Raw genomic sequence first — 23,595 nt, 5'->3', positions numbered from 1 at the left:
AGATAGGTGGTAATGAAAGCATACCCTTCAGACCCACTCCCCCACGCCAGTCCGTCTGCTGATGCCCTTCTATGTAACACTTAGCACTGATTAAACACAAACTTGTACATTCAGTTGCTTTTGTACATTTGTAAATTATAACACTGGTTAACAAAAAAAAAAAGTTTTTCTTTGCTATTGAAAACTTAAGAAGTGCTCATAGTTAATTTAATGATCTGTAATTGAAATTCAGCTAGCACGTTGGGTTTCTGCGATACACGTTACTGATTTTTTAGACAGTTTGCCATATCGGCACAATATTGTGCGCATGAACTGTGTTAAGGAGTTTACTCTGAAAACAAACACGAAGACAATGAGCCATGTTACAGCATATATTTAACACCTCTCAACTCACACAAAAGCAATGTCAGCATATTCAGAAATGTTTGAGACACTTGCTTTTACGTTTGTACTGTACATTTGTCTCTCTTTGCAAGAACCAACAATAGTCTCCCATCATACTGGGAGTGAACTTTCCCTGATAACTGCTTTCCATCACCTTGATATCTTGATGAAATCTTTCCCCATGCTCATCGCTGACATCACCAGGATTGGGTAGGAAGAAATTGAGGTGAGAATGTAAGAAGTGCATTTTAAGTGACATTCTGGCACCCATTAGCTAATATGCTGTCAGCATGTTCTCCACAAGCTCAGCATAATTCTCTGATCTGTGATTGCCCATAAAATTCTGAACAGCCAGCATGAATGCTTTCCATACTTCTGATTCAGCTGGGTTCAGCTTCTGTTTGAACGCATCGTCAAGGATCACTTCACAGATTTCGGGTCCAACAAAAACACCTTCTTTGATTTTGGCTTCACTTTTCTCAAAACCAAGCGTACTTCTTAAGTGCTAAAACGCATCACCATTTCTGTCCTTCCCCTTGACAAAATTTTTCGGCAGACCCAGTTTTATGTGAAGTGCTGGAAGATAGATTTTCTCATGATGTACTAACGGCAGGTGCTTCACATTGTATCTGCCAGGTACGGATTCATCTCGGTTTGGCCAATGTTTCTGCCTGTAGTGGTTAGAATCATCACGACTGTTCCAGAGACACAATAAGCACATGTATTTGGTGTACCCCAGTTGCAGATCCAGAAGGAGTGACTCAACTTAGACAAAAACAAACAAAATATAAAAATTCACAGGTAGAAAAAGCAGCACAATCACTTTTTAGTATAAACTTTCAAATTACTGGTATATGTGATCAATGAGCTGGCTTAAAATGCAATATTGTGTACCGGTGACAGAACTCCAGTAGCAAAATGTTTGTTGACCAGTATAAATAATTTTGTTTAAATCTTATTTAAATAGTTTTCAAAAAACAGGATAGCAATTTACCAAACGTCTCATAAAAATTCTAATCCAAAAAAATGTGTCCTATCCATTGATCTAAATTTTACATAAGGTAACTCAGAATGAATCATAACTGGAAGAGAATTTCACAGGAGAAGAACTGCTGCAAAAAGGCAGACTTTTGCGAAGATGCCAAAAACACCAAATGAACAGCAGGCAAAGCCAGTTGATGAGCAGTCGATGAACGCAGGCTATTACATGTATATAATATGTAAACTGCTTTGATTGTAACCACAGAAAGGTATACAAACACAAGAGAAGCTCCCACTCGCACTTCGTTTCTCCCCCGGTTAGAGGATGCAAACTAAAAAAGCACCATGAGCATCTTCTCTCACATCAGGCTGCTCTATGGGGTAAAGACCTAGAACAACTCCTATTGCCCACCACTTATGAGGTATTCAGGAAACGCCTCAAAACTCACCTATTCCTGAAATACCTAGACAGCTGACCCACTTCCCTCCTTCCCCTCTCTTGCCCTTTCTCCCCATTGTTCCCACATCCCTTAAGTTAACTCAACTTGTACGTCAACTCAACTTGTATTCCACTAATATTCTGTAAACCGCATAGAACTTAACGGTATTGCGGTATATAAACTGTTATTATTATTATTATATATCAAGTAGTATTCTTCCGCAACCCCTTCTGTTTCTTTGGTTGGTGTACTGTAGGCAGAGTCCGGCTTTTTGGGGTTTCTAGTTCAATTTTAAGGGATAGGAACAGATTGTAGATGGAATGGATAGGCAGACTAGATAGGCCATATGGTCTTTATCCGCCTTCAATTTTCTATGGTAATAGAATCTGACAGCCAAAAACTCCATCAGTGGAGGGCGAACAAATTTTAAATCACTTGTTCGCAAAGAGGAAGAAGCAAAGGGGATCCCCACAAGTCCACATCCATGAAATACAACACGCTGGAGATGACCAAACAAATAACGAAAGAGGAACCTGGTTTGCAGAAATTTTCTTTATTAAAATGAAAACACATGAATCTCAAAAAAGCAAGGGCTTAACTAACACAGGCCGTGTTCCTTAATCAGGAATCCATAGCTTCTCTGATCTAGTTGACTTGTATGTTTACATATTTAACATATTTGTGAAGGGTTGGTAGGAAAAGTTTGCCTATTTGCAGATGACACCAAGAGTGGACACCCCATTGGGTGTGTTGTGGACAATACGAGAAGGGATTTACAAAAATTAGAAGGATGGTCTGTTTGGCAGCTAAGATTTCATGCAAAAAAGTGCCAAGTGATGCACTTGGGGGTGCAGAAATCCAATAGAGCTAGGGGGTGAGAGACTGGCATGCACAGATCAAGAGGGAAAACCTTAGAGTGATGGTGTCTGTGTGTCCTGAGGACCGATTTCAAGGTGGCAAAACAATGTGACAAGGCGATGGCTGTTACCTGAAGAATGCTAGGCTGCATAGAGAGAGGCATAACAAGCAGAAGAAAGGAGGTGTTGGAATCCTTCTACAAGTTGTTAGCGAGGCACCACTTGGAGTACTGTGTCCAATTTTGGAGGCTCTATCTCTACGAGGATGTAAAAAGACTTGAGGCAGTTCAGAAGAAGGTGACGAAAATGGTGCAGAGTTTATACCATAAGATGTATGAGAAGAGACTGGAGAACTTGAATTTGTATACACTGGAAAAAAGAGAGAAGTGATATGATACAGACCTTTAAGTACTTGAAAGGTATTAATATTCAAACAAACCCTTTTCAGAGATATAGAAGTGGTAGGACTGGAGGACGTGAATGGAGGTTGCAGAGAGGTAGACTCAGGAGTAATGTCAGGAAGTACTTTTTCACAGAGATACTTGGAACACCCTTCCGAGAGAGGTGGTAGAGTTCAAAACTGTGAACGAATTAAAAAATGCATGGGTATCTTTTATCTTTGGATGCTGCTACTTTGAATGAAGACAAGGCGGACCTGGTGTGTGAGACCTTGACTTTGTCCAGATTGACCTGGATCAGTTTATCCTTCCATCAAGTCAGTTTGGGTAGCTTTAATACCCCCTTGGTACTATGAGGTTGTGGCTGCTGTGTGAAAACAGGATCTTTCCCCTTCTGAACAGGTTACAGGGGATGGTATTCGTCTTCTTATGAAACATCTTCCTCAGCTGACCCGTTCTATAGTGCTGCAGGAGCAGCACTTTAAATTTCTTCTGCGGCTACATGTGTCTCCTTACCGGGCATACATTTCTGGGTATGCCTCTCATGCCCGGTGTCCTAAGTGCCAGTCCACCCCTGCTGGTTTACTTCACATGTTTTGGTCTTGTGACCGTATCCAGACATTCTGGTCTTTTGTTGTGCTATATTTACAAACTGTATTGGGTGAGCGGATTCCATTGAGGGTGGATGTTCTGCTTTTTTCTCTGGTTGTCACCCTGGGTTTGTCAAAAGGGGGAAATTTGTTACTGCAGAAAGCCTCTTTACTGGCCCGGAAATGTATTCTATTGTTGTGGCGTCAAGCTGAGGCGCCCACTGTTACCATGTGGAGAAATGAAGTGTTTACTTTGTTAAATTTGAATATATGGATATTCGACAGGGTGGTCCTGGTCCCTGGAGGAAGTTTCGCAGAATTTGGACTCCTGTTTGGAAGGGACTGTCCCATAGAGCTAGAAGTTCGCTATTAAACTTTTGACACGGGGGGGGGGGGGGTCTTTGGTGCAGGGTTTGGATCATTTAGGTCTTCATGAAGGATCAACATGTAAGACCTTTCTGGTTCTGCTGTTATGATGTTGAATGAATACCTAAAAATTTAATAAAATATTTAAAAAAAAAAAAAAATGCATGGGATAGACACAAGGGATGCTTAAATATAAAGAAGATGGTGTTACCTTGGGCGAGCAGATGCCAGACCTGAGCCAGATGCCAGAAAGACTTGTACAATCTGTGTCCCATATGAGGTAAGAGACGAAGAAAATCCAGAATGGAGGAATGAAGCCCAATGCCTAGGGTTACCAGATGTCTGGATTTCCCCGGACATGTCCGAATGTCCGGATGGCTTTTCAAAACCCGGCACTTTGTTTGGGTTTTGCTTTGTAGCAAGTTCATACAGAGACCTCTGGTCAGCGATTACCTTTGATTTATACAGGCTCATGTTTATTTTTGTTTGTGGTTTAATTTGATACCTTGTCAACTAGGGACCCCTGATGAAGGCGTGTTAACCGAAACACGGACCGTGTTGGGTCCCTTGGTTTGTAAAAAGGTGGTAATATTAACTGCAATTAATAATTAATACAATAAACATAGCCTGCATCTTGTACGCTTGTCTGCAGTTTTTCTTTGGTTTTGTTTGTGCTTTTTTTTAATTTTTTTTATGAAGGACATGAGGTTCTGTGCTACAATGTAGTGTGAACTTGCACAATCTCATGGCACAGAGGGAAAGTTTGTGGCAGTAGAGCAGCAGAGATGAGACTATGCTATTTTTAGTGAAGAAATTAAACCAGCCTAAATAGTTTATGGGTGTTTCATCCACATAATACAGCAGGAGCCCTCATTACAAGCATTCTTCCTTAGTGTAAAGTCAGGCAGTGCCACCCAATGGGAATCTTTGAGTGGCATTAGATGGAGTGTTTTTCCCTTAATACTTCATCTCTCTTTGAGGGAGCACACACATCCATCAGTAAGTCTGAGGTCAGGGTAACAGGAGTTTAGGATAGACACATATGTACCTGTCTGCAAGAAGGGGATAGGGAAAGGGATTGGGACTTTTATACCACCTTTTTGTAATTACACAACCACACTCAAAGTGGTTTACATATATACAGGTACTTATTTTGTACCTGGGGCAATGGAGGATTAAGTGACTTGCCCAGGATCACAAGAAACAGCCCTGGGAATCAATCTCACTACCTTGGGGTGCAGAGGCCGCAATTCTACCACTAGACTTTAACATAAATATTGCCATATTGGTTTATACCTATGGGCCATAAAACCCAATATCCTGTTTCCAACTGTGGCTAATCCAGGTCACAAATATCTGGTAAGATTCTAAGAGTAAAAATAGATTTTGTAATGCTTATTCCAGGAATAAACAGTGGATTTTTCCCAATTCCATGTGGCTTATGGACTTTTCATTCTAGAACTTGCCTTAACTTTTTAAACCCTGCTAAGCTAACTGATTTTTTTTTTTTTTTTACCACATTCTCTAGCAATGAACTCCAGAGTCTAATTATACATTGAGTGGAAAAAAATATTTCTTCAATTTTGTTTTAAATGTACTACTTTGTAGCTTTAATGTGTGCCTCCAAGTCCTTGTATTTTTAGACTAGACAGACTAGTCCAAGAGCAAGAGACCTGCCCAGGTCCTTTCACAGAAAGAGAAATGAATACATGGCATGGCCTGCCAATGAAAGTGCTGCAGACAAAACTAGAAACAGAATTCAAGAAAGCCTGAGATGTGCACAGTAGGATCATCATTCATTAGGAAGTGATTTGAGTAGCATTTGCAGTAAACAGAGAGATAGGAGAACCCGGTTATGGAAAGCAGTGCCCTGTGTTGTTGCTTGGCAGAGACATAAGAAGCTCCAGACTAGTAGCAAGAAATAGAGGGGCAGTGTTAAACAGACACATTCTGGAATTTTATAAACACAATTGTCCTTCCCTGCTTTTACCCTGATTTGTATTTAATAACTGAGGAGATATTAAAAAGTTTTTTTAAAACTTCTCTGGTATACCTATAGTCATGAATCAAAATCGATTGAGATCAGTTTAAATCTAGACAGCAGGTCCATAATGTTATTCCCCAAATATGAAAAAATAACAGAAGCCAAATCCAGTAGAACAATAAAAAGAGACCAAGGAAGAGGACTGATAAAAGACATAGAGACAAATAACTCTTCTCTCCTAGAATTGCCATATTGGAACAGATTAAAAGTCCATCAATACATAGGCATCAGAACTGGGGAGGCCACAGGGGTAGGGTTGCCAGAAGTCCAGGACATGTCCTCCTTTTGAGAACATGTCCAGGGGTCCAGATGGCTTTTCAAAACCTGGCACTTTGTCCAGGTTTTGAAAAGCCTCCTCAAATCGCATCAGGCAGGGAGGAAACCCGTGCATACGTGGATTTCCTCTCTGCCCAACAAGAGCAGACAGCGGGGGAGGGGGGGGGAGCTAGGGTGGGACTGGGAGCGGGATTAGGTTGCTACAGGGCGGGGGTGGGTGAAACTGGGTGGGCCTTGGGGCGGGTCTAGGGGTCTGGATTTTCCGATTGGAAAATCTGGCAACCCTACACAGGGGTCATTGCCTCACCCAAAATTGGCAATTAGTCAGTTATGGCTCTACTCCCCCCACCCATCTCCTGCCGCTCACTGTAATTTTAAATCTTCTGGCAGCCGCTGCACAGCATCCAGGGCAGGCCTGCTCGTTGACGCTGCGCGAATGGCTGCCGGAAGATTTAAAATTACAGTGACCGGAGTCGGTAGGTGGGGGAGTCGGGAGCTGGAGAGAGGTCATACCAAAGGATCCTGCTGGGGCTAGGACAGAGCCTTTGCCCCCCCCCCCCATACGAAAAAGCATTCCACTGCCTATGCATCAAGCCAAGTGTCTTGTTTTTAACAGTGGCCAAACCAGATCACAAGTACCTAGCAGAATCCGAAAACTAAGAGGACTCCTTGCTGCTGACATCCAGGGATAAGAAATGGATTTTCCCGAGCCCACCCTAATAAGCTTATGCACTTTTCCCACAGAACCTGTCAAAACGTTTTCTAAACCCAGTTACATTTGTAGCACATCCTCTAGCAATGAATTCTGGAACTTTAATTATATGTTGAGAAGAAAAAATATTTTCTCCAACTTGTAAATGGTATCACTTAGCAGCTTCCCTTTAAACCATATTGCTGTTCAGATTCATTTCATTTCAGTATTGGACTACTTTCTTATTTAAGTGACGGCCTCTAATCTCATCAGAGATGCAATCGGCTCCCTTCTCTCTCCTTTCAGATACCTGGCTGAAAATGGCATCCGTTTGAGAATCCACTTAATTCTGAAAGCAATCTCTGCATATGGTTTTTCCAAATCAAAGCAATGTTCTAGTCTTTTGTTTAGTATGACAGGGCTGAGCTGCACTTCCGTTTTCAAATGGCTTTTCATTCCATCCCATTTCAAATTGCTTTAGCGCTCTAAGAAAGAATTCAGTTGTGTGATCAATGCACACTTTGTAATCATCTTAGACGGTTTCAATTCATACATATATTCAGTGGAGCTGTCTGTTCAAGTAGTGCCACTGAATATACATATATATGGAATAAACACAGTGGATCTCTAGCAGTGGTGTAACAAGGGTGAGTGGCGCACCTCCCACACACTCTTCACTGCCCCTCGCTCCTTCCCTCCCCCTGCCACACTTGCTCCCCCCTTCCCGGAACGAGCAGCCTCATGTACGTGCTGCCTGCTTCGTGTCGGCTATCCCTCTGACAACACTTCTTAGGGGCGGGGCGGGGCCCGGAAGTGATGACAGAGAGAGAGAGAGGCGACACCAATGTGGGCAGCAAGTTCATAATGCTGTTTGTGCAGGGAAAATTAAAGACTTACAAGGGAGGGGAAGTGGTCCATGTGTGTGGCGGGGGGGGGGGGGTCAGAAAGGAGCAAGGGACGGAGAGGAGGAAGGGTGAGGGCACCCCTACTAAGACCATGCCCAGGGTAGACCGCCTCCGACCCAGCATCCTTACTAATGATCTCTAGTTAGAAAATTAATGAATGTAACAAAACTTAAATAGTTGGATATGTATTTGCTGTGTCGAGTGGTGCTTGAATGGCAACTCTGGCTCTGAAGAATTAGGGCTGGTACTTACTGGTTGGACTTGCACGGTCTGTGTTCTGAATGTGGCAATTCATAAGACCATAAGAATAGCCTTACTGGGTCAGACCAATGGTCCATTTAGCCCAGTAGCCCATCCTCAAAAGTGGCCAATCCAGGTCACAAGTTCCTGGCAAAAACCCAAATGCTAGCAACATTCCATGCTACCGATCCAGGACAAGCAGTGGCTTCCCCAGTGTCTGTCTCAATAGCAGACTATGACCCTCTCCTCCAGGAACTTGTCCAAACCTCTCTTAAAACCAGCTATGCTATTCGCTCTTACCACATCCTCTGGCAAATATTCAAAATACTGAAGGGAATAGACTTAGTAGAGAAAGACAGACTGTTCACCCTCTCCAAGGTAGGGAAAACGAGAGGATACTCTCTAAAGTTGAAAGGGGATAGATTCCGTACAAACGTAAGGAAATTCTTCTTCACCCAGAGAGTGGTAGAAAACTGGAACGCTCTTCCGGAGTCTGTTATAGGGAAAAATACCCTCCAGGGTTTCAAGACAAAGTTGGTGAGACTGGACTCATTTGGAGCACTGGTCTTGACCTTGGGGCCACCGCGTGAGTGGACTGCTGGGCACGATGGACCATTGGTCTGACCCAGCAGCGGCAATTCTTATGGTCTTATGTTAATGCGTTCCAGAGCTTAACTATTCTCAGTGAAAAAATATTTCCTCCTATTGGTTTTAAAAGTATTTTCCTGTAACTTCATCAAGTGTCCCCTTGTTTTTGTAATTTTTGACGGAGTGAAAAATCAACCCATTCAGGATTTTATAGACTTCAATCATATCTCCCCTTTGGCTCCTCTGGTTATACCATGGAATGATACAGAAGCATTATAACATTCTTAGTCTTGTTTACCATCTCTTTTCTAATAATTCCTAGCATCTTGTTTGCTTTATTGGCCACCACCACACATTGGGTGGAAGGTTTCAGTGTATTATCTACAATGGCACCCTGATTTTTTTTGGGGGGGCACTAACCCCCAAGGTGGACCCTAGCATCTGGTAACTATGATTTGGGTTATTCTTCCCGATGTGCATCACTTTGCATTTGTCCACATTAAATTTCCTCTGCCATTTCGATACCCAGTCTTCCAATTTTTCACAGTCTTCATATATTTTAACAACTTTGAACAGTTTAGTGACATCTGCAAATTTAATCACCTCACTTGTTGTTCCAATTTCCAGATCATTTATACATAAGTTAAATAGCACTGGTACCAGAACAGATCCAAGTAGAATTCCACTGTTTATCCTCCTCCATTGAGAAAAATGACCATTTAACCCTACTGTCTGTTTTCTGTCCGATAGTCAATTCCTAAACCACAACTGAACATTGCATCCCATCCCATGACTCTTTAATTTTCTCAGGAGCCTCTCATGAGGAATTTTGATGTAGTGTATCTAGATTTTCAGAAAGCTTTTAACAATCAGCTCACTTTTATCCACATGTTTAGTTACACCTTCAAAGAAGTCAAGCAAATTGGTGAGGGAAGACCTCCCTTGGCTGAACCCATACTGACTCTGTCCCATTAAATCATGTTTGTCTACATGTTCCACAATTTTATTTTTTATAATAGTTTCCACTATTTTACCCAACACTGAAGTCAGGCTTACCTACTGTAATTTCTCAGATCTCCCCCGGAACCCTTTTTAAAAATCAGCATAACATTGGCCACCCTCCAATCTTCAGGTACTACAGACAATTTTAGCAACAGGCTACAGATCACTAACAGCAGGTCAGCAATTTCATGTTTGAGTTCTTTCAGATATATACCATCCGGTCTAGGTGATGTATCACTCTTTAATTTGTCAATTTGGCTTAGTATGTCTTCCAGATTCACCAAGATTTCTTTCAGTTCCTCTGCAGCATCACTCTTGAACACCATTTCCAGTTCAGGTAGATCTCTCACAGCTTCTTCCATAAAGACTGAAGCAAAGAATTCATTCAGGCTCTCCACTATGGCCTTAACCTCCCTGAGCACCCATTTTTGCTCCTTGATTATCCAACAGTCCCACAGATTCTTACATAGGTTTTCTGCTTCTGATGTGCCCAAAAAAATTGTTACTATGAGGTTTTTCCTCTTTGACAAGTTTGCCTTCATATTCTTTCTTAGCTTTCTTTATCAATGCTTTGCCAGTTGCTTATGTCTCTTCTTATTTTCTTCTTTTGAATCCTTTTTCCATCTTTAAAGGATGTTTTTTGGCTCTAATAGCCTCTTTCACATCACCTTTTAGCCATGCCGGTTCAAATGTCCTCTTCTTTCCACCTTTGTTAATACGTGAAATATATCTGGTCTGGGCTTTCACTATGGTATTTTTTAAATAATGTTCACGCCTCGTTTACGTTCCTAACCTTTGCCCTCCCAATCCTTTTAGCTTCTTTTTAAACATTTTCCTCATTTTATCGTAGTCACCATTTCGAGAATTAAGTGCTGCTATAGTAGATTTCTTTAGCGATGTCACTCTAAATATCAGCTCAAATTTAATCACGTTATGATAACTGCTTCCCAACGGACTAACACAGTTACCTCCCATACTGTGCCCTACATTCTACTAAGCACCAAATCTAAAACAGCTCCCCCTCAGTGTAGGATGGGCTGGAGAGGGTCTTGATGGAAATGCCAGTAATTTGGAACATGAGCACATGGCCAGGCAGTCTGTGTCCTACAAATGACAAGATGGTTTGAATAGGCTACAGTGGACTTTGATGGCAACTCCAGTCGTTGGAACCTAAGGACAGTACTAGGCGGACCTGTTACGATCTATGTCCCAGAAATGCCAAAGAAAGACAATTTAATCATGAATTGATAATAAGTGTGACTGTTGGGCAGACTGGATGAACTGCTCAGGTGTTCATCTGGCTAGCTAATTTATTTAATTTCCCATAACCAGCAGGCACATAACATAGGAAAAATGCCCTGTACAGGTTACTGCCCAGGCCAGTCAGGTTTTCAGGATATCCACAATAAATATGTATGAGATTGATTTGCATACACTGTCTCCTTGGTGTGCATGTTCATTGTGGATATCCTGATAACCTGCCAACAGACACAATAGAAGCTCTCATTCCTACTTCGTTTCCCCCCCAGTTAGAGGTGTAAACTGAAAAAACACTATGAACACCTTCTTTCACATCAAGCAGCATTGTGGGGTAAAGACCTAGATCAACTGCTTTCGCCCACTACTTATGAGGAATTCAGAAAACGTCTAAAAACTCAACTGTTCCTAAAGTATCAGGACAACTGACCCACTCATCTTCTTTCTCCTCCATAGTGATTCCTCTGTCCTATTAATCTCTTTCTCCTCAACAACGCATTTCCGGTCCTATTAACTCTCCTCTTCCCCCCTCTTAAATTCATTCAATATGTACCTCACTTAATCTATTGTAAACCGCATAGAACTTCACGGTATTGCGGTATATAAACTGTTATTATTATTATTATTATCTGCCATTGGAAGATGGCAGAACTTGAAACAGACCTTCTTAGTACTGAACTCCCCTTATAAATGACAAACTTGGTCTGATTCAAGCTTTTGAATGTTGTAATACAATGCATGCCCAGGTATGTTTCTGAGAGGGGAAAAGAGAATCTGTCCTGGCTTGTTTGTGCATTGTAATATGTTTTGTATACACCTCAATTATAACACTTCTGTTATGATGTAACGTTAACTACTATGTTATTTTTACTTCAAAATTAGAGGGTAGAGCAAACTGGGAGGGTTTAGCATAATTTAGTGCTCTGTCTTTAAATCTCTGCAGACCTGGGTGTATTACCTCAGATGAAACACATCGGAAAGAAACAGGGTTTCATAGCCTCTTCGCTATTGTCAATCCGCTTGAGACAGGGCACATTTTCCATGTGCACTTTGCATGGATATTGATTTTACAGGTGATAGAATCTGTTGCAGTTGTAAAAACGGTACACCGTCAGCACGCAGGACAACTGCGCACCAACAAGTGCACGCATGAAGGGAGTGGGGTTTTCGGAGCGCAATTGTACGTGTAGGGGGGGGGGGTTTAGCGGCAATCTTCAATGTCTGCATCCCCCTGAATGAGAGCGGGATTGCACTGGGGAAGGGGTTCTCACCCCCCCTCCTCAGAGCAGAAGAGCAGGAATGGGAAGGCTTTGGGAGGAGAGCGGCAGTTTTATATGTAGTGTGTGTGGGGGGGGTCCCCCCACCCCCCCTCAGAGCGCTAATGGGAAGACATAGTACCTCGCAAAAACCCAACATTCCATGCTACTGATCCAGGGCAGGCAGTGGCTTCCCCCCTTCTTTCTCAATAACAGACTATAGACTTTTCCTCCAGGAAATTGTCCAAACCTTTCTTAAAACCAGCTACGCTATCCGCTGTTACCACAACCTCTGGCAACGCGTTCCAGAGCTTAACTATTCTCTGAGTGAAAAAATATTTCCTCCTATTGGTTTTAAAATTATTTCCCTGTAACCTCATTGAGTGTCCCCTAATCTTTGTAATTTTTGATGGAGTGAAAAATTGATTCACTTGAACCCGTTCTACACCACTCAGGATTTTGTAGACTTCAGTCATATCTCCCCTCAGTCATCTCTTTTCCAAGCTGAAGAGCCCTAACCTTTTTAGCCTTTCCTCATACGAGAGGCGGGACCATCTCTTGTATCTTTAATGTACAGTGAGTGCGGTGTGTGCCTGGTAGCGCTATAGAAATAATAAATAGTAGTGATGGTAGAACCCAGCAGAAATCTAAGACAGAGAACTGCACCTCTGTCAGAAATTTCTAATGGGACAGAACCTCCAGTTCTAAACCCAAATACAGCACCCGACATAATACAGTAGAGAGAAAAGGGGTGTATGCTCTGAGATATGCAAAGGATTTGGAAACAGTAAGGTTGACTACAATGCTGTTTTTGTTACTGGGTTGAATGCTTATTAAAATTCTTTATTATACTGCATAAACTGATGCATAGACCAAAGTGGAGTACAATCATAAAAATTCAAAATAAAATGGAAAGGAATGCCATTTGTGGACAGGAGAGATATTCATATTATAAGACTGTAGTAAAGAACTCGTATTGCAATTACAGAAGATATTAAAACATCCAGACTTAATCTGTCCTTCTTACATTCCTATCTTGTGTTCTGTTGATAACTCAGAGACATTCCACACCCACATGCTGCAAACCAAAGGCAATGCTAATGTACAGTGTTTTGAGCAGTGATCTGCATTTCTTTTAACACTGGTTTTGGTCGATTCTGATCCAAAGCTTCAGCAAAAAGAAGAAAAATGCTTAATCCCTGGTAGATTCATAGTGTGTTTTTCTGGGAGCTGGTAAAACAAGTTGATGTGAATCAAGTGATCTGAGAGGGCGAGATGGGGTATAAGTAATGATCAGACTAGCGAGGTAACTGGGTTTGCCAGAATGGTAGGATATGGAGCTCATTTTCAAAAAAGACAGATGTCCAAAAAGTGGCATAAAGAGGCAGATAGACATTTTTGTCACCAAACCCTTCAAATTCACTATTTTCAAAACCTATTTTCTAGATGGATATCCAATGCTGTTCATCTGCAGTTCATCTAAATCTCAAGGGGGCATGATAGAGGCATAATCAAACATTTTAAGAATATGTCTAGGACACAATTTAGACATCTGGGGCTAAATCTGTTTTAACAACAAGTGTCAAAACAGTACCCAAATGGAACAGATGACCACTGGAGGGATATAAGCATAACCCCCATGCTCCCCCAGTGGTCATTGATGTGAATGGAACAGAACCTATCTGCCTGTATGACAGCTTCAGATGTTATGGCCAGTCCTAGAACAGCAAGCAGGTTCCTGGAGTATCTTGGTGGGATATAGTGATCGAGACAAGCCTGTACTCCACTCTAACCACTACTCTTGTAGTTGAACATATAACCTTCCAAACCCCATCCTAATTCCACTGTACCCATATATAGGTGTCAACTACTAGTACTTATCACTTATTTCCTCAGCAACAGCAGCAGATGAATCCAGAGACTAGTGGGATAGTACATATCTACCAGCAGGTGGAGATAGAGAACTGATTAACAGGTGGTCTTATTGGTTGGCACCCTCCCTGTAGCCTCAGTATTCTCTATCTCCCAGCAGGTGATGGTCGCTGTTCCAAGAGCTCCTGAATTCTGGCTGGATTCTTGTTTATTCTTCTGTTGAGAGTTTTTGTCTTCAGATAGATTGGGGTGTTTGGCTGAGCGGTGCCAACTTTGGGAGTCACACCTGGGCCCCCCCAGATCCCTGCTCCACCCTCCTTTCCAGTGGATTGAAGTTTATTCCTGGTCCTCTGTTTTCTTCTTTCCCAGCAAAAAAAAACCCAAAACAACAACCCTATTAAGAGGCCAGTGTGCTGTTGCTGAACAGTGTGCTTTGCTGTCAGTCCCAGTCTGATACTACCAGCCTTAACAACGGTGGACTTGGGTGAGAGTGCTATTTCTTTCTCTTTGTTGGTGTTTCTTGGGTCTGCCAGTTTGGTCGCTGGGGTTTTTTGCCACGTGCTTTGTTTGGGCGGCTGCAGTGCTCGGCGGTTGTTAGTTATGGCAGCAGAGGCAGTTAAGAGGTGTTCTCGCTGTGGGAAGCGGCGAGCACCATCGGGCCTCTGTTCGGCGGGGTGTTCAGATGCTGTGGGGGATGACGTACAGCTCACGCCTGATGTGGCGGCTGTTTCCCATGCAGTTGATGTCAGCCCTGCTTCTCCCGTGCTCGCGGCAGCTTCCATTCCGCTTCGGTGCACGTCGGCGGCTGCACCGGCTGCCGACTGTTTTTCTTCATCTTCCTTTGTGGGTCTGATTTTTGAACAGGAGAAGACTTTTTCAATGCAGGCTCAATCGAATCCGGTGGCGTTTTCCCTGGAGTTCGTCATGTTGATGCACAGGGCCTTTTTGATGCAAACCTCTCACCCTGCTCAAAGCCAGGACTGTATCTTGAACCAGGGGTCGGTTCTTTCTACTAGTGAACCTCCTCTGGAGTCTCAAGCCGCTAAGAGGCACAGGGTGGTGCCTATGGCGGCGGGGACCCTCCATCCGAATTCGCATTCCCCCTGTCTCATCCAGATTCTCTGGAAGATGGTGAGGTGGTAGATGTCAAGCTTGAGGATGCGCTGGCTATGGAAGTGGATGATCCTTCCGCGTTCCGGCTTTTTCATAGAGAGGAATTGCCCATACTTTATTACCAAGGTGCTGCAGGGCCTTAATATTTCTCAGCAGGATACGCAGGCGTCTGGATCTGCTAATCCTCTTATGGCGAGCACAAAAAATCCGGCTAAAGTGTTTCCGGTGCACAAAGCGATGCTTGAGCTTATTTCTGCGCAGTGGGACTCGCCGGAGGCTGGTCTCCGGGTGGCGAAGGCTATGTGCCAGTTGTATCCCATATCTCAGGACGAGCTGGACAGATTTAGGAACCCCAGGGTGGACGCTTTGGTGGCTGCGGTTGCCAAAAGGACTACCTTGCCGGTGGAGGGTGGTATAGCCCTCAAAGACATCCAGGCTAGGAAAATTAAATCTTCCCTTAAGCTGTCCTTTGAGGTAGTGGCGGTTACCTTGCAAGCGGTGGTGTGCAGTTCCTATGCAGCACGGGCTTGCCTGCAATGGGCTCAAGGTATGGCGGATAAAATGATGGAGACCGGGGTGCCTGTGCCGGCCGACTTTCCAGATTTGCAAACGGGTCTAGCATATATGGTGGACACCCTCTATGATATTATTCGGGCTTCGGCAAAACAAATGGCTCTTTCTGTTGTTTCTCGACGATCCTTGTGGCTCCGTCACTGGGCGGCGGATGCGGCTTCCAAGCTTAGGCTCGTGCGGCTTCTTTTTAAGGGTCGGCTGCTATTCGGTGATGACTTGGACAAATTGGTTAAAGATTTTGGGGATACCAAAATGCAAAGGTTACCGGAAGATAAACCAAAAGCTCCTTTGCGAGCGTTGTCTGCCAGAAATCGTTTCAGGGATGTTAGGAGATATAGGCCTGGCAAGCCGTCCTTTCCCTGTCTTCCGGGTCTTCCTATACTTCTAGGCCTAGGTTTCCACCGAAAAATTCCTTTCGTCCTGCAAAGCCCCAACCTGCCCCGCCAGCCCGACCTTGCATAATTCCCAATGACGGGAGGTCGGCTCCCTCCGTCGTGCCCATTGGGGGGCAGCTGTCTTGCTTTCTGGCGGAGTGGGCCCAGATCACGTCCGATCAGTGGGTTACAAGTTAGAATTTTCCTCTCCCGTTGCAGATTCTTTCTTGGTCTCCCCTTGTATGGGGGGCTGCCAAGAGAGATTTGGTGCAGTGCACTCTTCAAGTTCTTTTGGAGATTGTGGCGGTTATTCCTGTCCCTCCGGCAGAGAGGGGGCAGGGGAGGTATTCCATTTACTTCATCGTGCCCAAAAATGGGGGTTTGGTCAGGCCTGTGTTGGATCTCAAGAAGGTCAATCGCTTTCTGCGGGTCCAGCATTTCCGGATGGAAACGGTGAGGTCGGTCATTGAGGCGGTTCAGCCGGGGGAATTCCTGACGTTGCTCGACCTCAAGGAGGCTTATCTGCATATCCCCATATGGCCACTACATCAGAAGTATCTTCGCTTTGCAATAGCCACAGCTCCACGGACGTTCTTGAAGGTCATGGTCGTGGTGGCAGCTTTCCTTCACCAGGAGGGAATTCAAGTACATCCTTACTTGGACGACTGGTTGATCTGGGCGTCGTCCAGACAGGAAAGTTTGTCGGCGACCCAGAGGGTGTTTTCTCTTCTTCAATCGTTGGGATGGGTGATCAACTTTCCAAAGAGCTCTCTTACTCCATCCCAGACATTGGAACATCTGGGGGTGTTGTTCGACACGGAGATGGGGAAAGTGTTTCTTCCCTGCGACCGGGGAGAGAAGTTACGCTCACAGGTTCTCCTACTTCTACAGTCGCCCAGGCCGAGAATGTGGGATTATGTGCAAGTTCTTGGCTCAATGGTAGCTACGCTGGAAGTGGTGCCGTGGGCGCGCTTTCATATGAGACCGCTGCAACAGTCCCTTCTCTCTCGGTGGTCCCCAGTGTCTCAGGATTACAATCGTCGTCTGCAATGGACACGTCAGGCGTCACTCAGCATGTCTTGGTGGCTCAGCTATCTCAATCTGTTCAGAGGCATGCCTCTGGCGACTCCGGATTGGGTGATCGTGACGACGGATGACAGTCTGTTGGGCTGGGGAGCTCACTGCCTTCAGTCCGCAGCACAGGGAGTCTGGTCTCCGGTGGAGGCTCAGTGGCCCATCAATCTTCTGGAATTGAGAGCGACCAGGCTAGCCCTTCAAGCATTCCTGCATATGATTCGGGACCGCTGACGAGGGTTTTTTCAGACAGTGTCACGGCGGTTGCATATATCAACAGGCAGGGTGGTACCCGCAGTCCTCAGTTGGCGAAAGAGGCAATGCTTCTCCTTCAATGGGCGGAACTTCATCTTCCTCTACTGTCAGTGGCTCACATTGCAGGTCAAGCCAACATTCAGGCAGACTTTCTCAGCAGAAAACTTCTAGATCCCGGAGAATGGGGACTCTCCGCTCAGGTGTTCAACCTCATTGTGCGACGGTGGGATCTCCTGGAAATAGATCTCATGGCCTCGTCCAAAAATGCAAAGCTTCCTCGGTTCTTCAGGAGACACAGGGAGCAGGGATCAGAAGCAGTAGATTGGTTGGCTCTTGCTTGGCCTCTGGGTTGTCTCCTTTATGCGTTTTCCCCTTGGCCGATGATAGGGCGTGTGTTGCAATGCATGACTCGCTTTTCAGGAATGGTGATCCTGGTAGCTCCGGATTGGCTGCGTCATCCTTGGTATGCGGACCTGGTACGTCTGTCGACGGGCGATCGGTTGCCCTTTCCGGTGACTCCGGACTTATTGACTCAGGGTCCCATCAACATAGAAAATCTATCCCACTTTGGTCTTACGGCCTGGCTCTTGAAAGGTCGCGGCTAAGATGTAGGGGTTATTCCGAACTGGTTATTTCCACTCTTCTTCAAGCAAAAAAGAGATCAACCTCTGCCTCCTATGCTAGAGTCCTGCGTGCTTGTACGTGGTGAGCGTGTTGTCGGGGCAGCGGCTGACTTAGGAGAGGAGAGAGGTGAAGTCGTGCATGCTCATTCAGGATGGCGGCCAATTTAGATGGGAGCCGGGAGAGCGCTGACAGACGGCAGAAGCATTGCCAAAGCAGGAGGGCAGCCGTATGGGGACCCCGAGGCAAGGAAGGCACCACTTTCGAATTGCTGTGAAGCACCCGCAGGCAGGTACTCACCCCTGGGCCACCATTGCAAACTTCGGTTTTGGAACGAATCTTCTGAGTTTGCATTAAAGCCTATGGGGAACTTTACTTTGCAAAACGAGCATTTTGGATTACGAGCATGATCCTGGAACGGATTATGCTCGTAAACCAAGGTACCACTGTATTGCAATAATCCAGAACAGATAAAATGGAAGATTGTATTAATAATCTGAATGATACACTGTCAAAAAAATTTTTATCGTTTGAAGTTTCCACAAAATTGTGAAACATTTTTTTGTCAATAGATTTGTGTGATCATCCAAAGTTAAGTGGCAGTCCAATATAACACCCAAGATTTTAATAGAGGTAGAAATTAAGAAAGTTTGACCATTAAGTTGTAGTACCTTTTCTTTTATATTCAAGTTTCAAGTTTATTGACTTTTAATATACCGACCATCAACAAGTATCTGGCCGGTTTGCAATAAAAATTTTAAAAGAGATAAATAATTAAAAAATAATGAAAGTGCACACCAAGGACATTAACTGGACAGACTTGAAAGTGAGGGAAAAAGGGAAGGGGGGAAAGTTACATGTTAGAAGGAGAACGAGGGAAGAGGATGAAACATATGGGGTGGGATCGCTTTATAAAAGCGGTTGGTTGAATAAGAAAAGAAGGAAAAAGAGAAAAAAGAGAGAGAAAAAAAAATGTTCTAAGCACAGGAAAAGGCGTCGCTAAATAAAAAAGTCTTCAGGCTTATCTTAAATTTATCAAGTTGTTGTTCGAATTGGAGTTGCTATGGCAGAGCATTCCACAAAGTTGGAGCTACTACTGCGAAATTTATTTTTCTAGTGTAAAAGAAATATTTTATGGAAAGAATTAACAAGAGTTTCTGATCTACTGACCTCAGTATACGTGTTGGGGCATTGAGGGATGAGAAGCTTATCGAGATATAAAGGCTGGTGGGAAAGTTTTATTTTAAAGGTCAGCAGAATGGTTTTATAGATGATACGGTGTGTAATAGGGAGCCATGATACGGTGTGTAATAGGGAGCCAGTGTGCTTCCTTCAAAAGTGGAGTAACATGGTCAAATTATCAGAAGGACTAGCCAAAAAGAATTTTGATTTTTCTGGATTAAGTTTGAGTTTGGCCCTCGTTGTCCATTGCTCAATATGAATTAGTAAAGAAGAAATTTGGTTTTTTATCTCCCCTGAAAAAGATGTAAGTGGACGCACTATAGTAATATCATCTGCATAGATGAAGAACTTAACTCTCAATGGGAAGCCAATGAAGTGACTTTAGGAGAGGAGTAATGTGAGTAAAGCAGCTCTCTCGGAATGAGTCGTACAGCCGAATTCTGGATGGCTTGGAGGGGAGCAAGATGGCTAAGTGGAAGACCTGATAGTAGTGAGTTGCAGTAGTCTAAGCGCAAGGTGATGAGGGCATGGATAAAAGTGTTTTGGTAGTATGCTCAAAGAGGAATGGTTGGATTTTGGCAATATTATAGAGGAAGAAGGCAGGTTTTAGCAATATGTTGTATCTGGGCAGTGAAGGAGAGAGAGGAGTCAAAGATGACCCCAAGATTACGAGCAGACAAAACAGGAAGGATGATAGAGGTCCACAGAGACAGGGAATGAGGGAAGCGGAGAGGTGGGTTTAGGCGGGAAGATGAGCAATTCTGTTTTAGCTCAATTTTAGATGGCAGTGAGACATCCAGGTGACAATGTCAGACAGGCAGGCTGAGACTGATCAATTTGGAGCAGAGAAATGGATCTGGGAGTGGCAGTATAAGGGCTATTGTTGTGTTGGGTACAGTGGCTTTGAGTGGGTTTTGGAGGCCTCACTGTATAATATAAGGAGGTTATGGTGAGAATTTTTATGTGAAGTTCACTGTAGTACTCCCTAGGGTGCCCCACAGCTCCACTGGGATATCTATGTGGCCAATCTACTAAGAATGCTGACCCCCTCCTACATCCTAATGACTTGTTCTGTGTGTTTTTATTTTGGCCGTGGGTTTTTTGTTTGTTTTTTTAATGGTTCAAAAAGACAGACGCACTGAGCACAAACATCCATATTTTTTAAAACAAGATAGATGTTTTGCAGTTTTAAAAATGGGCATGTTTGGTACTAGATTTTTCTGTGTGCATTCTGCAAAACGTCTAAACTTGGGATTTAGATATATAAAAAAATGCCCCTCCATATGGACAAGATACAGAATTTTTAAAATTAAGTTTGATGCTGCTATTTGACTTCTTTGTCGTGTTGAAAACAACGAACAGACTGCAGTTAATGTACAAGATGCAGGAGTTGCTTATTAATAAATGCAGTAACATACCTTATAGCCAATCAAGGGACCCGACACGGTCCGTGTTTCGGATAACACACCTTCCTCAGGGGTTCATGGTGGTTAAGGTATAAAGCAAACTGCATAAAAGATAACAACCACATGCCAATCACGATCAAATGGGGCCAAGCAAGTCTTGCACAATGGCTTTATACCTTAACCACCATGGACCCCTGAGGAAGGTGTGTTATCCGAAACACGGACCGTGTCGGGTCCCTTGGTTGGCTATAAGGTTGTATATGTTACTGCATTTATTAATAAACAACGCCTGCATCTTGTACATTATCTGCAGTCTGTTCGTTGTTTTCTGCTTGCTGTTGTTTACTGCAGACTACGTTGGATTTTCTTTCTCCCTTTTGTGCATTCTTTGTCGTGTTAACAGATATACCTACGTGATGCCACTTATTAAAGAACAAAAATCTAAAACCCTCCCTCACCCCAAGAAGGCAAAATGATTAAGGGAAGGAGATGAAGTCTACAAATTACTAGAACTGTGCTTTAATTTATAATATTTAACGGGAGACCCTCAGTCACACAGCAACCCCTGGAACATCCAGGGACAAGCTGCCGCGGGTTTACACTCAGAAAAGTGTTAACTGCGAAACATCCCTGGGCTCTCTCCGTGTGAACAACTAATGTGCACAACAAAAAGTGCTATGTGTGAAAAACAATAATTGAAAAAACACACATCAAATATAAATAAAGATAGAGTTCATCTCTTTCCCCTAATCTGGGGGCCAAAAGGAAAATTAGTGTCCAAATCTAACCGAGCAAAAAAACACAACTGGAAGGACTTAGCTTCTCCGTGTGTATGCAGTCAGCAGGCAGTGTCTTCGTCCAACGGGACTCCGTTTCGGGGGTGTACACCCCCTTCCTCAGGAACTGGACTGCGCTGGATATTTCAAATTTGTTGATAAAGCTGGTAAAGCAAGGAGGAAATGGCACTAAACCGGAGAGGACGCCTCCGATTTAAACTGCAGACTCAAAAATGATAGGTGGAAAAAATCAGCTGACGCCGTCAGCTGGTCAGAGATCATCGGAAAAAACAATCATGAACATCATGATGTAAATATAAACTGCACTTGCTTCCAAAGTCAGTAAGTATGTTGCCATTCAATATAATCGTTCAGACCTTTTGGAGACAAAGTTTGGAGTTCAAAAATCCAAAATTGTTCCCTGCGCTGGAGCCAGATTAGTTTGTCCCCCTGGAAGTCCTCAAACGCCTGCTCTATAATGAACCAGCGTAAGTCTTGAAAGGAGTGATTGACCAATATACAATGAGGCACTATAGGAGCATTCATAGATTGAGTATGAATGCGTAATCGATGTTCTATTAAGCGGGTCCTAACTGCTCTCTGTGTTTGTCCTACGTACATCAGGTCGCAGGGACATATTATAACATACACGACCCACTTGGACCTGCAGGTAGTGACTGATTTAAGTTTATAACATCTATTAGTGCTGGGATGTTGCCAGCTCCGTCCCTCGATGGTAAATTTGCAAATGTCACATGCTTCATTGCACTTAGTGTGCTTGCCTGAATGACTAGATGTCACTACACTGCTGGAGTAATTTGAGTGAACCAAGTGGTCCGCTAAATTCCTGGCTCGGGAAAATGCAATCCGGGGAAAGTCATAAAAAATGGGGTGTAACTGGAGAATGTGCCAATGTCTGCGAATGCTCCAGGCAACCCTCTTAGCATGTTCCGAAAATCCCAGAACACAAGTAATCCCAGAATCACCTTGAGTGGGGGTATTGGTGGAAAGTAACAGGTCCCTGTTGGCATATAGGGCCCGATGATAAGCCTTTTGTAGGACCCGATAAGGGTATCCCCTCTCTTGAAATCTGGAGAATAGCTTCCGTGCCTGTTTACGAAATTCGTTTATATTAGTGCATATCCTCCTGACCCTTAAAAACTGGCTCGTAGGAAGTGACTGTTTCAGTTTGGTCGGATGACAACTGGTGTAGTCCAGATAATTATTAAATCGGAGGCGTCCTCTCCGGTTTAGTGCCATTTCCTCCTTGCTTTACCAGCTTTATCAACAAATTTGAAATATCCAGCGCAGTCCAGTTCCTGAGGAAGGGGGTGTACATCCCCGAAACGGAGTCCCGTTGGACGAAGACACTGCCTGCTGACTGCATACACACGGAGAAGCTAAGTCCTTCCAGTTGTGTTTTTTTGCTCGGTTAGATTTGGACACTAATTTTCCTTTTGGCCCCCAGATTAGGGGAAAGAGATGAACTCTATCTTTATTTATATTTGATGTGTGTTTTTTCAATTATTGTTTTTCACACATAGCACTTTTTGTTGTGCACATTAGTTGTTCACACGGAGAGAACCCAGGGATGTTTCGCAGTTAACACTTTTCTGAGTGTAAACACGCGGCAGCTTGTCCCTGGATGTTCCAGGGGTTGCTGTGTGACTGAGGGGTCTCCCATTAAATATTATAAATTAAAGCACAGTTCTAGTAATTTGTAGACTTCATCTCCTTCCCTTAATCATTTTGCCTTCTTGGGGTGAGGGAGGGTTTTAGATTTTTGTATACTTATACCTCCACTCTTTAAAGGGTTCTATTTTTTGTTCTGAGAGACTTATTAAAGAACAACATTGGCTCCTTATTGAATATAGGATTAACCCCCTCTTTTACAAAGCCACGCTAGCATTTTTAGCACCAGCCGTGGATATAACAGCTCGGACACTCATTGGAATTCTATGAGCGTCTGAGCTGTTACCGCGGCTGCCGGCGCTAAAAACGCTAGCACAGCTTTGTAAAGGACAGGATAAATGCAAAATTCTATTCCTTAATTTTAAGACATTTAGACGAGGAC

At 43.7% G+C, this 23,595-nt stretch overlaps 1 protein-coding gene and 1 long non-coding RNA gene across 3 annotated transcripts in view; one reads left to right on the top strand and one right to left on the bottom strand.

Moving 5' to 3' along the window:
* The window catches only part of RALGDS (ral guanine nucleotide dissociation stimulator), a 162,552-nt gene that overhangs the window by 61,861 nt on the left and 77,096 nt on the right, over nt 1-23,595 (top strand). The gene's annotated exons all lie outside the window — the stretch shown is intronic.
* LOC117367969 overlaps nt 391-23,595 on the bottom strand; it is a 35,851-nt gene continuing 12,646 nt past the window's right edge. Inside the window, exon 3 of the long non-coding RNA XR_004540888.1 lies at nt 391-1,149. This is a non-coding gene — a long non-coding RNA (uncharacterized LOC117367969). The remainder of the gene's footprint in view (nt 1,150-23,595) is intronic.

This window comes from Geotrypetes seraphini, chromosome 10, assembly GCF_902459505.1.
Source record: "Geotrypetes seraphini chromosome 10, aGeoSer1.1, whole genome shotgun sequence".
Lineage (NCBI taxonomy): Eukaryota > Metazoa > Chordata > Amphibia > Gymnophiona > Dermophiidae > Geotrypetes > Geotrypetes seraphini.
Note: the sequence above shows the minus strand (reverse complement) of the source record. Positions and strands in the feature narration are given on the sequence as shown.